Here is a 5,000-nt window from a genome sequence, read left to right on the forward strand (position 1 = left end):
ATCGAGATTGAATCTTTGGGGAACAGATACCGAATGAAAGAGGAGTGAAAGAGGGAATAAAGAGGTGAATGGAAGAACAGATGGATGAAAAAATACGTAGATGTTGAAAGATATTTTATATTCAGTATATCGAGATTGAATCTTTGGGGAACAGATACCGAATGAAAGAGGAGTGAAAGAGGGAATAAAGAGGTGAATGGAAGGACAGATGGATGAAATAATACGAAGAGGAGGTGAAAGTTCAGTCATATTCTGTAAATTTATATTCAAGTACATCGAGATTGAATCTTTGGGGAACAGATACCGAATGAAAGAGGAGTGAAAGAGGGAATAAAGAGGTAAATGGAAGAACAGATGGATGAAATAATACGCAATGTTGAAAGATATTTTTTATTCAAGTACATCGAGATTGAATCTTTGGGGAACAGATACCGAATGAAAGAGGAGTGAAAGAGGGAATAAAGAGGTAAATGGAAGAACAGATGGAGGAAATAATATGTAGAGAAGGGGGAAAGTTCAATCATATTCTGTAAATTTATATTCAAGTACATCGAGATTGAATCTTTGGGGAACAGATACCGAATGAAAGAGGAGTGAAAGAGGGAATAAAGAGGTGAATGGAAGGACAGATGGATGAAGTAATACGCAATGTTGAAAGATATTTTTTATTCAAGTACATCGAGATTGAATCTTTGGGGAACAGATACCGAATGAAAGAGGAGTGAAAGAGGGAATAAAGAGGTGAATGGAAAGACAGATGGATGAAATAATACGCAATGTTGAAAGATATTTTTTATTCAAGTACATCGAGATTGAATCTTTGGGGAACAGATACCGAATGAAAGGGGAGTGAAAGAGGGAATAAAGAGGTGAATGGAAAGACAGATGGATGAAATAATACGTAGAGCATTCTGAAAGATATTTTATATTCAGTATATCGAGAGTGAATCTTTGGGGGAAGAGATACTGAATAAAAAGGGGGTGAAAGAGTGAATAAAGAGGTAAATGGAAGAACAAATGGATGAAATAATACGTAGAGGAGGAGGAAAGTTCAGTCATATTCTGTAAATTTATATTCAAGTACATCGGGATTGAATCTTTGGGGGAACATGTACTGAATGAAAGGGGGAAGAATAGGTGAAAGGATGGATAAAGAGATAAACAAGGGAAGACATGGATGAGAAAATACTTAGATCACGCTGAAAAGTAATTTATTTTCAGCACGAGATTGAATCTTTAGGGAAACAGATAACCGGATGAAAGGGGAATAAACGGAAGAAGAAATGAATAAAAGTGTAAATGTAAGAATAGATAAACGAAAAGATACAAAGAATAATAGATGAATCGATGAACAAAAGAAACGTCATGGTAAGACAGTGATCAAATCTCAAACCTGATTTAGAAATAAAATCATACAGTGTTTCATAAACCTTAACCATTTCACCGAAAAGAAAAGTAGAATTAAGAATAAAATAAATAAATAAATAGAAAAAAGAGAAGATATATGGCATCCAGTAGCAAAGCGAATTAATGTTAACTTCACCTTGTTAATCAAAATTCTAGACGAGTGTTAAGGTAAAAACACAGGACGAATTTAAAACAACGATAAAGTAAAGGAATGTTCAAATGAAAGTAATGTGAGAGATAAGAACTTAATCTTTTTAAAAAGTGGATTTAATGGCCTGGCAACGTATAAGAAACAAAATAAAACATTTGTCTTTTGTAGCGGAGTGACTGTTTGACATGAATCGTCAAATGCGGGTCCCACACACATACACACGCTCTCTCTCTCCTGTCTCTCTTCCTCTCTTCCTTTCTTTCTCTCTCTCTCTCTCTTTCTATGTCTCTCTCTGTCTGTCTGTCTGTCTCTCTCTCTCTGTCACACACACAAACACACACACACACACACACTCTCTCTCTCTCCCTATCTCTCTCTTTCTCTCTCACACACACACACACTCTCTCTCTCTCTCTCCTCTCTCTCTCTCTCTCTCTCTCTCTCTCTCTCTCTCTCTCTCTCTCTCTCTCTCTCTCTCTCTCTCTCTCACACACACACACACGCACGCCCGTACGTAAACATAAGTTGAGAAATATTTTCTAATTAAGTGTAGCAAGTTGTAATTAATGATGTAACTCTTACATAATCATATTTTTCATTTTTCTTCGTTTAATCTACAGCACGTGTGGAAAATGTTGTCGTAAAAGCTTATTTGCAAACATTGTTTCATGTCTATTCTTTTATCTATCTATCTATCTATCTGCGACCTTGCGTGTACCTGGTTATTAATCCGCCAATCTATCTGTGTTTGTGTATGTACGATTGTTTGTATGTATATGTATATGTTTATTTATGTACTTTTTGCATGTATGTGTATATGTATGTGTATATATATACGTATGCATGTATGCGTATATGTATGTAAGTATGAGTGTGTCTACGTATGTATGCATATAAGAATGTTTATATACGCATGACTGTGTGAATGTGCATGTGTGTACGCATGACTGTGTGAGTGTGCATGTGTGTATGCATGACTGTGTGAGTGTGTATGTGTGTACGCATGACTGTTGAGTGTGCATGTGTGTACGCATGACTGTGTGAGTGTGCATGTGTGTACGCACGCCTTTGCATGTGTGTGCTAAAACTTACATACTTTTATCTGCATAATTCGCTCGACTGTTTATTACACATTTACTCACTGAAAAGCAACGGCAATTTTTCATGTTGCGTTTAGACAAGCGTACGCATAAAAAAACACTTTTTCCATTATAAACAAAACAGTATAGGATGAAAAATATATTTGTTTACATGTCCAACAAAATAAATTCCTGTGATGCAAAAATTATCGAACTCGGTAATAGTTAAGAACTTTTTACTAAAAACTATATATGTCAGTTACTGAACACTTGCCACGTGTATTTATATATATATTTTTACCTTCGCCAAGGAGGTTATATTTTTTGGGCGCGTTGGTTAGTTAGTTAGTTTGTTTGTCATTTAGCAGCATAACAAAAATTATGAATAGATTGAAATTCTGATTTTTTACCAGATGTGTATCTTAGCCTAACTTATATTATGATAGTGGTGATCGCTTTTTAGCAGGACAACTCAAAAAAATTATGAATAGATTTTTTATGAAAATTTTACCCGCGCTGTTTTAGTCTTAGATTCCATTAAATTTTATTGGTGATCCGGATCCAGGAATTTTGTGAATGATTGCACCATTATAATTACCTTACCTTCGCCATTGAGTTTGTGTTTACGGACGTCATCTGTGTACCTGAGAAAGGTATAATTATTTAAATGTGATCGCCTGTGTACTTGAGAAAGGTAATTTTGGTGTAATTCTTTGTGTGAATATTTTTCTATTGCATCAGTGACCTTATTGCCTTGACAGAGGTATGCGGTTTCCAAGTGTTTCGAGTTTTGTTCAGAATTTTCACTTGGTGTTGTTCTATTTTTCTCTCTCTTCATCATATTTCATTTCTATCTATCTTTATTGTATTCCATTTTGATTTATATCTATTATATCTATCCGTTTATAGGTCCATCAGAAAAAAATATCTATTGTATATATCTATACGCCCATCAGAAAAAAAAATTATAATGGTAATATCTCTTTTTTAATATTTATTCTTCTTAAATAATGAGGCCATAAGAACAGACATTTTATACTTACTAAACACGCCTATTTATCATAAAAAAAGTAAAAAAAAAAAAAAACTGTAGCTCTTTACATTAATTCTGACAAACGTTATAATTGTCACATAACTTTTGATTATGTATGGTTTCATCAACCAAGATATTCAGCTATTAAGACTCTGTATGTATGTGTGTGTGTGTGTTTATGTATGTTCGTGTGTAGATTTGTGTGTATGTGTGTGTGTGTGTGTGTGTGTGTGTGTGTGTGTGTGTGTGTGTGTGTGTGTGTGTGTGTATGTGTGTGTGTGTGTGTGCGTGTGTGTGTGTGTGTTTATGTGTGTGTGCGTGTATATGTGTGTGTGTGTGTGTGCATGTGTATCTCAATTTGTGTTTACACGTCATGCTTATTTCTCTTCTGTGTGTGTGTGTGTGTGCGTTTGTTTGTGTGTACACGTCATGCTTATCTCTCTTCTGTGTGTGTGTGTGTGTGTGTGTGTGTGTGTGTATGTGTGTGTGTGTGCGTGTGTGTGTGTGTGTGTGTGCGTGTATATGTGTGTGTGTGTGCGCGTGCGTTTGTGTGCGCGCGTGTGTGTTCGTGTGTGCGTGCGTGTGTACCTCAATTTGTATGTACACGTCATGCTTATCTCTCTTCTGTGGCAATACGTACGTGGCGTTACGTAGACGGGATATAAACCACATTAAAAACAGAAATAATTAAACAGAAATCATTAATCATTAAAGGACGTTGGGACACGAAAATGTGCATCAATCATAAGGTAATCACCGAAGAGCCTTGTCATCCTTCCCGCATCCTTCCCTCTCCTTAATTTTCTCCTCTCCTTCCTTTCTCTCTTTCTTTCTTTCCTCCTTCTTCCCTTTCCTTTCTTTCTTCCTCCTCTTTCTCACTTTTTTTCCCTTCCTTCCTTTGACCCTTGCTTTCTTCCTTTCTTTCTTTCCCCCTTCTTCCCCCTCCTTTCTTCCTTCTTCTCCTTCCTTTCTTCCTTCCCTTCTTTCATCCTTTTCCCCCTTCCTTCCTCCCTTTCCTCCTCCTTCTTCCCTCCTTCCTTCCTTCCCTCCTTTCCTCCTTCCCCTTCCTTTCTTTCTTCCTCCTCTTTCCCACTTTTTTCCCTTCCTTCCTTCCTTCCTTCCTTTGCCCCTTGCTTTCTTCCTTTCTTTCTTTCCCCTTCTTTTTCGCCTACCTTTCTTCCTTCCTCCCTTTCCTCCTTCTTCTCCTTTCTTTCTTTCTTTCCCCCTTCCTCCCCTCCTTTCTCCCTTCCCTCCTTTCCCCCTTCTTCCCCCTTCTTTCTTTCTTTCCCCTTCCTTCCTTTCTTTTCGTCTTTCTCTCTCACTTCCTCTT

The sequence above is a fragment of the Penaeus vannamei genome, chromosome 38, assembly GCF_042767895.1.
Source record: "Penaeus vannamei isolate JL-2024 chromosome 38, ASM4276789v1, whole genome shotgun sequence".
NCBI lineage: Eukaryota > Metazoa > Arthropoda > Malacostraca > Decapoda > Penaeidae > Penaeus > Penaeus vannamei.